Genomic DNA, 13482 nt, shown 5'->3' on the forward strand with positions numbered 1-13482 from the left:
GGCCACGCAGTGGGCACAACTTCGGGGTGTCCAGCCTGAGAACCTACCACCTGCCTTCGGTCCTGCACCCGCAGGGCTCCACGGGTGCCCAGAGGAAGTAGGTGCACCTGCCTAAAGCACCCACGGGAGACGTGGCAGCTCTTTAATAGACAGGAAAGTCCGTGATCCGGACTGTGTCTGACTTTGTGCTAGTTCTCCCTGGTCAGTCTTCTGGCGACATTAGGGAGCATTTCTAATCCAACACCTGCTTGAAACGTAAGCTTACCAGTTCTTAAGGCAACATGTTCAACTTTGAGTATTTTATTCTTTTTTTATATATATAAATTTTATTTTTATATTCCCCATACAATTGTAACCCCCTTATTTTGACCCCAATCCCTCCACTCCCTGCCCCCCAACCACATCGTGTGTCTCTGGTTCATAGTTGTTTGTTGATTTTGATTTTCACTTACTTATAGTTATTTATTTTCCTGGTCACTTATTTAGGTTTTCTAGATTTCTCCTATGAGTGAGACCATCTGGTATTTTTCTTTTTCTTTCTGGCTTATTTCGCTGAGCATGATCCCTTCCAACACTATCCATTTTGCTGCAAGTTGCATGTGTTTGTCTTTTTTGAATGCTGAGTAATATTCCATGGTGTATATGTACCACATCTTGATCCAGTCATTTATTTTTGGGCATTTGGGTTGTTTCCAATGCTTAGCTACTGTAAACAGTGCTGCTATAAACGTAGGGGTGCAAGTGCTCTTTGAAATTGATGTTTCTGTGTCCTTTGGGTAAATACCTAGGAGTGAATATATTATTCTTCTGTGGTCCACAACAGGCTTTCCTTCCTGCACTTGCCGGTTCATGTCAGAAGTGACATTGTACTTTGGTTTTGCTTTACTAACTGCGGGAAGCACAATGTTATAGCTTTGATAGTGTTTGCCTAATGAGCTTTAGTCCATTTTTGGTAAATTATAATATATCCTGATCTACTTGGCATTGCTTGTCCTTGCTTATATTACTAACGAACAGCTTGTGGCTTATTAATTGCATGAATTAGCCCTTTGGGGACTCCCTGGAGTGGGCACCCTACAGTGCAGCCACTCTGGACAGAGGAGACATGCAGTGAGTGTGGTGCAAGAACAGGCGGAAGCATGTTCAGAAATAGGCGGGTGACAGGATCACCTGGCACTAGGCTGCCATCTTGGCCCACCCTTCTCACCTCTCCAGGTAGCCAATGTCCTCAAAACTAGAACATTGCTCAAGCAGCAGTCACCAGAGCGTGCACAGACCACCATGGTTCCCTAGGTCTGGCTCGCTGTCACCTTCACCGTGACCCTGTAGCCTCTCCTGCGCTCACCTGGACTCCACTTCAGGAGGACCCAGTGACTGGGCAGCCTTGCCGGGATGCTTCCTCACAGCCTGGTCTTCCTGGCCTTTAGCAGACAGGCCCACCCAGCGTCCTGACCCACAGCCGCAGTGAGCATCTGGCTGGCCGGCCCCAGATGCCAACCCAGCAGGGGACTTAGCGGCAGCAGGGCCTGACCTCTTCCTTTAGATTGTTGTGATTTTGACTTTTTCTCTTATTTTATTTTAAACAATATACTTCTAACTGGTTGTTAGAATCACAAATATTACAGCTTTTGCTAACATAATGAACAAATATTAGTTATAACTAGTTAATTATAATTAGCATCCATATATTTTAAAAAATAGAATTCCCTTTTCTAGGAAATATTTTTTCTTGATATCTTTTCAAAGGCAAAATAGTAGGTTCAAGCCAATGATTTTCCTGATATATTTCTTTATGAAACTTATAAATTATCTACATTTATATTAGTAGACTAAAAGTAGAAATTGTTAATTTTGCAACAAATACTGATTTATATCATTACAACTAACAGTCAAGTCCTTTCTCGCTGTCTATCTCAGCGTTCTTGTTTGAGAGGTTTTTCATTACAGCAGACACGCATTAGTCCTGGCTCTCACATTTTCATATATATCTGAGGGATCTCTTAGGTCAGCAGTGAGTGAAAAGCTTCAGGGGGGTCTATCCGCCATGTCCGGCTGCCGTGTTGCATGGCTGGGAGCTGCTGAGACCCTCACTCTGCAGACCGATTATGGGAAATCTTATCACGCCACAACATTTGTTTTATATTTCTCCATTTCAATGGTTGGTTTTTGCCCTTTGCATTTAAATTAAAACCCCAAGTTTAGCCAACATAAGGCTAAACTGTGAGAGGTAGCTTCATAGTGGGTGCTTACTAAGGAGTAAGTCGCCTCCCACGGAACAGTCTGGTCAGTGAGGTACCAGGTTCTCAGTGTGATGGGCCCACAGCCACGCGGGGATACCTGTGGTGCTGTTTGCAGTCACACCCCAGGTTCCCGTGTATGGAACTTATAATGTAGTCTGATATTCTGTTGCCTTTATCCCTGCTTGTATTTTTAAAAACAACCCCGATGGCTTGTTAACTGGAAGATCATAGCCCTGTGGGAATTTTCTGGAGTAAAGATCATTTAAGGAGAAACTCTGGATGTAGAACTAAATGTAGAACTAAAATAATGGAAGTGTTTGTATAAGTTATTCCTGTCAAAGACATTTCTTTCTGTCAGCCCGCCATCTTAGTTTACTCCCGCTCGTTATTTACTTCAACTAAGAACACTTTCACTGCTCCCCCTTCAATAAACATAGACGCTGTCAGACTTGGGGTTGCTGATAGATTGGCTGGCAGGGGTGGGAAGTCATTCTGCCTGTCCCGAGACCCTCGAGCAGCGCGCGTTCCTGGTGCACGGGGGGCTGACCGTCTAGAAGGCTGAGTGATGCACAAGGGCAGTCTGCGTCTCATCCTCTGTGGTCATGCATGTTCTTGTATTTAAAAAAAAAAGATTCAAAATAAACAATGATGTCCTAAAAATACTGTTTCTGAACCAACCACAGCTTCAGCCTTACACACATCCCCCACCTGTTTAAAAGATGATTAACCCGGTTCCCGTCAGCATCTGAGCAAAGCCCCATTTGCTAGGGAAAGGTGTAGCTGAACAGTTTTGAGGCACCAATCTTGTATGGCATCCTCTGGCCCCACTGCTGGGGCCTCCTCTCCTGCCCCACAGCCCCCAAGCTCCCCTGGTCCACTGCTCAGACCACTCATGAGTTCTTGAAAAAAGCCAGTAAGATCACCAATGTTTTATTTAGATGAACTTTGTGTTTTTTTTTTTGTTTGTTTGTTTGTTTATGTTTGTTTTTTTTTAACAGAGGAGGAAACATTTTTATGGCTAAAAAGGGAAAATGACCACCAACTTCCCAGGCGGAGCAATCCTTCCGTTCTCCTTTGTCCTGGAGTCTGAGGACCTACTGGGACTTGGTCTTTAAAAGGAGGGTCGTTCCCCTGCCCCTCCTGGCGCCTCAGGCCTCAATTGAACCAGGGAGGAAAGCAAGGACTTGTGTTTAATATGCTCCACGAGGCGTGCCCACCTTCCGGAAGGGATGGGACCCAGGGCACAGCGAGGCTTGGGTGCGGCACTGGTGCTGACAGAACACTGCGCAGAGCTGTGCAGGGCGAGGATGTCTAGTCTTGGAGTCAAACTGATCTCCTTGGAAGGCGAGACTGGTGGAAAGGGGTCGGGCAGCAGCTTTTCCAGCTCTGGTGTGTGGGGGGGCATGACCTACGTCAGGGTGAGGCAGCGGGTCTCAGGAGAGGAAGGCGTGAGGGGACAGGCTGGGGGCGGGAACAGGCCGGTTTTCTGTCATCTTCCAGGGCATGTTGACTTCCCCACGTGGTGGCACGACCAGCTTATGTTCTCTGGTAGGTAATTTGTACGTGAGAAAGGCAACAATGTGGGAGCTAAAGCCTAAGGAAGATGCTTTCGACTGAGGTCTGTGGGTGGCCCGGGGTGAGGCTGCAACTGCGGCAGGTCCCTAGATGGTGGTGGTGATGGCGGACCCAGGGCGGCCACGCTGCCTGTCTCCCTCGACGCCCTTCATGCTGGGTGCGGCAGCCAGCACACCGCGTGGGGATAGGGCAGGCCCAGGAGCAAGGCTCATGTGGCCATGTGGGGGCTGGCCGGGCCTGCTTGGCCCCCGTTCTCCGTGCCCCGTCTGTGGGGCTGGGAGGCTCCTTTCCCTTGGGAGGCTGCGGGATCCCATGTGCTGCATGGGGAGGACCTTCCTCCTGCCTCTTCCCCAACTCCTCAGCTTTCAGTGTGTGCCAGGCCTGGGCACCAGGTTTGGGGTGGCACGTTCTGGGCCCCCTCAGTCTTTCTGGGGCTCTGATTTGTAATGTGGCAGAGAGGCCATCGGGACACCCCTACACCCACTTCCAGACCCGTGCAGCATCTCTCAGCCCTGGCTTGTTGCAGGGGAGCAGCCTCCCCCCAACTTTGTCATCAGACAAGGTGGGAACCTGGTCGGTTGGGGCTCTTGAGAGCCTCTAGGCAGGGATGGAGAGGCGTCCCCACGCAGACAGAGGTGCCCATGTGGTGCCCACGGTCAGCGATTGAGCCAAGGGGTGAGTGGCCAAGCTGTGGGGGACCTGGCGGGTGGCTGCCTGGGTGGGAAGCCAGGGTGGGCGAGGCCGCTGCTCTATGCTGGGCCCTTGCCTCCTGCAGGCTCTGGGCGGGCTGTGAGCAGGACTTCGCACACCGGTTAGTATTGCGCAAGCTGGGCTTGCCCGTTATCGGTAACCTGTGGTTGTTTGCATGTGAGCTAGTCCAGGGCGCGCCCACGTCCACTCTCAGAAGTGGGGCTTTGGTCAGTCACAAAGCGTTTGATTCTTAGTGTTGAAAGGACTTTCATTCCAGAGCTTTTGATTTCTGGAGTTGGCAGGCTCCCCACTAGGCTCCCTTCTGAAGAAAGGAAGGATGTTCAAGTTCAGATTGATTCTTAATCAGCCAGGGCCTGGGTCCATCTAGCCAGTCTGACCCCTCCTGGGTGGACACAATCATGGTATCATCAGACAGATTAGCGCAAAAGCCAATTGGCTTGTGTGTGGGCCGTCCTCAGGCACGGAGACTTCGAAGGCAGCTGGGCAGCTGGGAAGGATGCGTCGGCCTGGACTAAGGAGAGGAGTTAGCAGTCGGGACATCAGAGGGAAGGATGGTAGCTCATGTAGAGATGAAAAGACCCCCCCAACCAACAATACCTGCTGTACCCCTCAGAAGACAGAGAGACAGAGGGATTGTAAGCAGCAGCTTTGCTAGGTCCTCTCTGTCCACACACATAGTCACATTCACAGGAACTAGCCTTGGTGGCAGCTTGCTTATGGAAGGGCCTGCTAGCTAAATTTATTTAGGTCGTGGATGGGTGGGTGGATAAAAAGCTCTTCCTGAGTCTTTTGGGTGTTAACTACCATCAGTTTAAGACAGTCCACGTGCTGACACAGTGTATTTCGGGGTCATGTGTTAGTCCCCTCAATGTGTCATCATCCACCATCATTCTTGAGGCCTGGATGAGTTAATTCAAATAAAACCTCAAGAGTGCGAGCACATACCAAGACCCCCAAAGCACTGTCCCAGCACTGCTGACCAAAGGCCACGTTTCCCGGGGAAGCTGCGTGTTACATTTGCCACGCACTTCTGCTGGCAGGTTCCAGACCCCTTGCTTTGGGTGTGACCTAGTTTGCACTTTTTGTAAGTTGTAGCCCACTCACGATATGACAGCTCAGCCATGTCTGTTAGAGATGTGATGACTTCCAGTGGAAAAGCCAGCTCAACATTCCTTTCCTCAGGAAATTGAATTGGCTTGACGTGTCCATTGAGTCGATTTAGGATGTGTCTTCCTGACTGACTCCGTCCTGCGTGCAAAACAGGCTCTTTAACACAGGCTCATTTCCATGTGAGATGGCTGATGATTTTGCTGGAAGTTCTCTCTAGTCATCAATGTGGTGGAAGGGGCATTAGTGGAACAAGAAAAAAATATGCTTAACGGGGCCCAGGGGGATTAAACAAAAGAAGAGAAAGATGAGACAAAAATTAAAAGTCCTGACTTTCCCGGGAAGAGAAGTAAGTGGAAGAGGCCTGAGCCACGGGTCCCAGACGCCTCGGTCCACTGGGGTTCTTCAGATGGCGGGATGTGGTGGAAGCCCAGCATCTGCCCAGCTCTGCCTACGGAGAGCCTTGGTATTCCTCCAGGTCAAGAGAGCTGAGGAAACAAAAGCTCTAAACCTACAGAGGAACCAGAAGTCCCCGTGAGGACTGACTCGCGTTCTCTTCTGAGTCTGTAGCAGGATCTACACACTGACCTGACCCTGTGGCTTCCGACACAGCTCCCACAGCGCAAGAGCCACCAGACTCCTCCCGGGTGCAGTCCTACTTTGCTTATAGAAAATACTGTTTGCCCCAGGATCAGTGATGTTTACTTCAGTCAGCATCCAGAATTGTCATGGCTCTGGGAAAATAAATAAAGGTTGGAACAAAGGAAAGGAAACACCCATATAACTTGTTGAAAGATGATGTGGGGTTTGGAGCAAAGACGCATCAGTGCTGATTCCACCCACCTGGCTGCCACGGGCTGACCGTAGGCAGAAGTTCCCAGAAAATCATCAACAACTTGAAAACAAACAACCACAGAGGCAACACTGATCAAGGGAGGCTGCACGGGATGGCACCCCAGTCCCGCTGAGGCAGCCTGTTTGTTGCTCCTTGTTTAGTGTTGTCCTTGGGCCAGCGTGACAGACATCTGGGGGCTCTGGGGGAGTCTGGTTCATGACGGTCACTCAACAACAGTCAGCATGTTGCAACCAATACCGTCTGTGAGATCCGGGGGTGACGCCAAGCTGGAGCACAGGTCCTCACACAGCCCAGCCAGGCGCCATCCGAGTCCTCTTGGGAGCACACCCAGGCTGGGATGCTGCGCCCTGCCTCAGCCTTGCCCTGCCTCTCTATCACACAACAGCAGCCTCCTCAGTGCCCCCTTTGCATCATTATTTCTGAGGGTGTAGATCAGGGGTTCAGGAGCGGGGTGACAATGTTGTAGAAGAGGGTGAGGAACATGCCCTGGTCCTGGGAAGAGCTGTTTCCAGGCTGCATGTACATGTAGATGATGTTTCCATAGAAAAGAGAGATGACAGTGAGGTGGGAGCCACAGGTGTTGAAGATCTTTTTAATCCGTGATGCTGATCGAACTTGTAACACAGCCCTCACGATGCAGCCATAGGAGATGAGGATCAAGATCAGGGGCGTCAGCACAATGACCACGGCCAGGACAAAAACTGTGGCCTCCACCGCTGCTGTATCAACACAAGCTATCCTGATCAGGGCAGGCATCTCGCATAAGAAGTGGTCCAATTTTTGGTGACCACAGCGGAGCAAGTGCATTGTTACTGGGGACATGACCAAGGAGTTGGCTGTCCCACAGCCCCAGGCCACGGACACCAAGACCAGGCAGAGCTGGGGGTTCATGATCACCATGTAGTGCAGGGGCTTGCAGACCACAACAAACCTGTCATACACCATGACAGCCAGCAGCAGGCACTCCACGCCCCCCAGCCCCAGGAAGAGGAAGAGCTGGACGGCACAGCCAGCGTAGCTGATGGTCTTGTTCCGCCCCTGAGGTTGTACAGCAGCTGCGGGATGGAGATGGTGGTGAAGCAGAGGTCAAGGAAGGAGAGTTGGGTGAGGAAGAAGTACATGGGGGTGTGGAGCTGGGGGTCCAGCCGGGACACCAAGATGATGGTGGTGTTGCCCAGCAGGGTCAGCAGATAGACAGTCAGGATGACCACGAAGAGGACCCTTTCCAGACAGGGTCAGTCGGAAAAGCCCAAGAGGACGAAGCTGCCCTGGGCGCTGTCATTGGCTGTCTCCATCCCCTGGGTGGTGGCTGAGGCCTGTGTCTGTGGTGCTGGTGGCACAGGTGAGGGACACTCACTGTGAGTCAGACATGCTTCTCTGCTCCTGGATGTCGGCCATGTCTCCCAGGCTGGTGTGACAGGTGCTGTCCTGCTCCACCCCGTCTATAGCAAGGGAAACCGAGGCAGGGGTGTGTTGAATGGGGGGTAGGTGCAAAGCTGACATGAACCCATGAACACATCACTGCCCTGGCCCCAGTGACAGGAGAGGCCCTTGCAGCCACCAGATGTCCACCCTCCCGAGACTCCATCCCCAAGTTTCTCTGAGCCCCAACCCCTAAGCCCAGCCCTCCCTGCATGGGTGCGGGCCGTGTCCATGGTGCAGGACACACTGTCTGCTCACCCTCCCCCTGGGCCCTGCTGGTCCATGTCCTCCTCATCCCTGGGGTGACCATCCCGTTCCAGAGGAGACACTGTGTTCACATGTGTCACACACACAAAAGTCATCTCTCCAGCGGGCGTCATATTGGAGAAATTAGATCTATATTTCCAGTATACTCTGTATTGCTTAGGAGAAATAAACTGAAAAACTTGTATAGAAATGATTTTGTTTTTGGATTAATTCACAGCTGTGCACAGAACTTCCATCACCTTCCATCTCTGCCATGCAGCATCCACACCAACACATGTTGGCGGACCTGCACTCCTGCCTCACTGGAAGGAACAGATACACAGATCTCGACCCCAGCCCCCAGGCCAGCCCAGCACTGCGCCCAGCAGACTGCGCAGCTCACCTGTCTTTCCCTGTTTTTCTCTCTGAAAACAGGGCACATCAGAGCACCTTGTTTCCCAGATACATTGGAGAATTTTTTAGTGTGAGAGAAAGTTTGTGGATGTGGAAATATCTGTGAATGTGTCATGAAATCTGGCCTCCATCCAGGGAGGGGCTGGGAAAAGAGTCTGGTCGAGCCAGGCAGAGAAATTCTGCATTGACCCGTGTGGTGAGGAGGAGCCACCCGCAGCACAGGCCCCCTGGGGCTGAGACTTGTCGCGGCCACACTGCCCGAGCGCCTCATGGGCAAGGGCCCAGGCTCCCCTGCACACCCCGGCTCTCAGGCCGCCCACAGGAGCAGGCCCTAGCTGTTTGTCCTGTCCCCAGTCTGCCCTCCTGGGCCCTCCGCGGGGAGCCGCTCTCTCATGGCTTGCACTGCCAGCACTCACCCACGGCTGTGCTCGCTGTGCTGAGCCCGGCTTCCCTCAGGCGCCTCCCTGCCAAGGGCCTGTGTGGGCAATGGGAGCCATTCAGGGTGGAGTAGCAGGGCCCGCAATGCCTGAGGGGTGCAGCCTCAGCGGGGGAGTCCATTGGGGTGCAGACGTGTCCTCCCTGTTCCTGTCCTGGGGGCTCCCCAGGGGCTGCTGCTGTCACCACCTGGGAGCAGACTGCACCTTGCACCCTGCTCACCTCCTCCCGCTGCTGCCCGCGGTCACCATCAAGGTCTGGGTGCAGGTCGGGCGGGGCCCCCGGGCTGTTCAGAGTCTTCTCCTGGGAGCACCCCGGCGTCCTGCAGGCACGCAGGTGCGGGGGTGTGACGGCGCCTCTCCCGGCGGCCTCCCCTGGCAGCGGGTGGATGTTGATATTTGTGCCAAGGCGATGAAGTCAGCAGGTCTCCTGAGGAGACACAGCAGCGGCCCTGGGTGGTCAGGGCTCGTCAGCAGACCCAGGTGTCAGGGACACTGGGGTCCCTCAGGTTGCTATTGCCCGCACTGAGAAGTGTCCCCGGCAGGTTCCCTTCGCTCCCCATGGCCCGCCCTGCTCTGCGGGTAATTGGGTCCCCTGAGAATTCATGCCTCGCATCTGCAAGAGGCTTACCTCAGGGAGTCAGTCAGGGCTCAGTCCACTGCTGTCCTGCAGCTACAGTCACCGAAGGCGGCCAGCCCCCAGGTCTCCAGGAGAGAAAAGTAATTGAGGCCGGCTCAGTCCTCCCACAGCTGGAGGGTTTTTGTTTTGTTTTTTTTTTTCCTCATTTGGTGTATTGAAAATAGAGCAAAATAATTTTGACTTCTTTAAGCCAAGACATTTGTGTGTGTAAAAGAGAAAATTCATTTCCCTGAACAGTGGAGAAACCTTTTCGGTGTGGGGGGTGATAGAAAGTATTTTATTAAAACTTGGTGATGGTGCATTGAACTACTTCCTTTATTAATTCATTTATTTGTAGGCTTGCAGGGAAGTTTTCAGTGTATATCAATTTATTCTTTGGTTTCAAAAACTCAGTGATAGCAAGTTTTTGCATCACACATACCTGATTTTTTAGACCATGTCCATGTGACAATGTTCCTAGGTTCTTGCAGAAGAAACGACATCACAAGCTGAAGGCAAAGAGAAAGGAGCGGGAAAGCAGCACAGCATTAGAGAGGAAGTAGAGAAATTTTGAATCAACGGGGTTGGAATTAGAGAAGTTTGAATCAACTGGCCTGGAAATCCATCAGAATGACTCCTGGGGTGCTTCTGAATGGATAGAAATGCAGAGTCAAGGAGCAGAGAAACTTGCATGCGGCGAACATGTAGCAGTTGTGGGCTTGCAGAGCACACGTGCTGTCTACGTGCAGATGGCACCGCTCCGGCCTGTCACCCTGAGTTGTGAGGGCAGAAGATCCACAGGAAGAGAAAGGCACAGGAGAGGTGCAGGGAGGGTTTGCCTCCGAGCAGGTGGATTTAACAAAGCCCAGGGCGCCCACTCTCTCACCCTCAGGACACTGAGAGTAGATCCCCACTCCCCGTCGCCTGCTTTGTCTTCCTGGAATGGAGCTGTTTGGCTTTGTGCAGCCCGCCAGCTTCCCAGATCTCTCCCTCCAGGCGCCTCCATGCTGCCTCCCAGCAGGCCACATGGGCCCCTAGAGGGGCTGAGGAATAATCAGATTTGTGATCTGAAAACACACCCAGTCTTCTGTGCCTGTGGCTTTCCGGCTGAGCACAGCCTAACTCGGGAGCACTGCAGCCTAACTAGGGAGCCCTGCAGCTTGGGGAAAATGAGTACCTATGCTAGGATTGACCTCTTAGTCATAGAGCGACGGGGGACCCAGGGCCCAGCCCGACCCCCTCCCCGTCACAGAGGCACTGGGTCCGCTGGCTCTGCCGGCCCAGCCTCCTGCCAGGTGCTCATCCCAGGACCACCCAGCATGCGGCCTGGGTGTGGGCTGTTGTAGCAGCTCCTGAGGTGCAGGCGCCCGTGTCTGCGGGTCTTGTGTGTCCAGCATGTAGGGCCTCACGTTCTACCAAGAAGAGCAAAGACAAGAAAAAACACCCATGGGAAGCCTCACGTCCTAACAACTAAGACACCAGACGACGCAGCACAGAGTGTCACGTTCTGTGTTTGAGAGGCCTCGGCTGGTGCGGCCAGAGGGCGGGGTGGGCATGAAGGCCGTGGGGTCTCACTGAGACACTTGCGCTGGTCAGACGAGAAGAAGGAAGGAAGGACTCACAGAGGGAGTCCCAGTGGAGGGAGCTCCAGGTAGAGGGAGTCCAGGTATAGGGAGTTCAGATAGAAGAAGCCCCAGGTAGAGGGAGTCCAGGTAGAGGGAGCCCCAGATAGAGGGAGTCCAGGTAGAGGGTGCCCCAGGTAGAGGGAGTCCAGGTAGAGGGAGCCCCAGGTAGAGGGAGTCCAGGTAGAGGGAGTCCAGGTAGAGGGAGTCCAGGTAGAGGGAGTCCCAGGTAGAGGGAGTTCTGGAGGTGACACCTGGAGCTGGGCAGGGAGCAGAAAGGGCCGGTTTGCATGCTTGGAAAGGAGTGAAGGGAAGTTAAAATTGTCATAACTCAGTAAGTCTGACAAGATGCACATGGAGAGTGGGAAATGGGCACTCTCGGGGCTCCTGTTCACCCCTGAGGGGTGCAAGGCCAGAGCCTGTGAAGTGGCTCCTCCCACCTGAGGGCCATCCTGGTGCCTGCTGGACACCCAGGGACATGCAATCTCAGGCCAGGGAACCCCTTGCTGAGCCACGGGGAGTCCAGCTCAGAGGGTGGGATTGTCAGGGTCTCACCAAGCCTGCCCTACTGTGACCCCAACACACGAGTATTGCACTAAGCTGTGAGTCCTGCTTGACCCCTGCTGACTGGTGAGTGAGCTGAGCCCCAGGGCACCAGCTTCTTTTCTGCTCAGATCATGGTGGGAGATGCCACGGCTGAGTGGTCCCTAAAATATTGGCCAGAGGGATGGAGGCCGTTACTGCTGCTGGAGTTCACAAGTGAGAGGAGAGGGGATTGTGTGGTCAAGCATGAATGCATAGAGGCTTTATCAGTGACAGGATCTGATGAGGTTCTTTCCCTTCTAAAATTATTCTGCTCTGTTGTGCTCCTCTGAATGTAACAGAGAGGGGAGAGTGAAAGGAAACACAGAGTGAAGGAGAAAGGAGAGAGATGGGGAGAGGTGAAGGGAGAGGAATGAGGAGGAGAGAGAGAGGGGGAAGAGGCAGGGAGAGGAGGAGAGAGAAGTGAAGGGAAGCAGAGGCAAGATTATGGCTCTGATGCCCCAAAGGTACTAGACTGAGCTGAAATAATGTGAGAATTACCATTTTGGATATGAAGGCCTTTGAATGAGAGGTTATTGAAAGGCATGAGAAGCTTGAATGAATGCATATGCATTTTTTTTTGATCCAAGGTACATCCCTTGGAAGAAAAGCTTACCAAGATGCTATGTGGACCATTGTGGGAAGGGTGATGACTTTTCTCCATTTGTGTTGTTATTTGCACAATGGCTGTCAAAATGTGACCATCTCATCATTCCCCAGCAATCAGCATGGAAGACTGAGGCACGAGACCCAGCATATCTGTAGCCTCCACTCCATGCCAAGAGCCTTTGCTGGGCTCAGAATTCTCAGACACATATTTTTAGGAGTGATCACCTGACCCGAGGTGGTCAGCTTTTGTGCCCCAGTATGATTTTGTTACATTTACAGTCAATGTTATGACCATCATGGATTAAAATTACACAGTAATTCCTAAGAAAAAGGAAATAAAATGATCTATTTTCAATTTTTCACAAGTTATTAAAAACTAAAAGTTATTAATCACATCAGCTTATCCTGGTTATTGTTCTGCTAGTTTTCAGTTTTACTGTAAGTTCTGCAAATTCCTACCCTGTTCAGTTTTATGATTTTTTAAAGGATTTATTTATTCATTTACAGAAGAACTGGGGTGCAGGCCAGATGCATGGGAGGGTGGGAGGACTCAACAGAGACAGAGCGGGGAACAGAACAGGCAGACTGACGAAACACACTGCTGATGGGAGCAGCAGGTGAGACAGGAGAGATCTGCTGTGCCATGGGACCCTTGCTAGCTGTCTGGGATTGAACCTGTGCTGCAGAGGCTGACAGACAGCTTCACAGCACAGCACTCAACTGCCTGTGCCACCAGGGGAGGCCCCAGATTTATGATCTTCAGCTTACCAGAAATCTGTCCTTTCCATGGGTCTATTTGGGATGAATCACTTTTTCAAAAGAATCAGAGTAATACAGAAGCTTTTCTAAATTACAGAAAGTCTTAAAAACACCCATTAGATCCATTAAAGATCAAATTGGATTTCATACAATTAAGAAGGATATTTGGTTATTAAGTAGAATTACAATGAATGACATGATATCAAAACATTGATTTCTAGGAATTTTATAAAATTTCTAGAGTGGATGCCCAGTTTGATTAGGAAGGTAAAAATGTCTTAAACTA

At 51.6% G+C, this 13482-nt stretch overlaps 1 pseudogene across 1 annotated transcript; it reads right to left on the minus strand.

The window, feature by feature from the left end:
* Window positions 1-6841: 6841 nt before the first annotated feature.
* On the minus strand, window positions 6842-7784 carry LOC311175738 (olfactory receptor 2W3-like; annotated as a pseudogene). Its single transcript has one exon. The product of its transcript is annotated as an olfactory receptor 2W3-like (transcript).
* Between the last annotated feature and the right edge of the window lie 5698 nt (window positions 7785-13482).

Source organism: Talpa europaea (assembly GCF_964194135.1).
Source record: "Talpa europaea genome assembly, chromosome: 8".
Taxonomy (NCBI): Eukaryota; Metazoa; Chordata; class Mammalia; order Eulipotyphla; family Talpidae; genus Talpa; species Talpa europaea.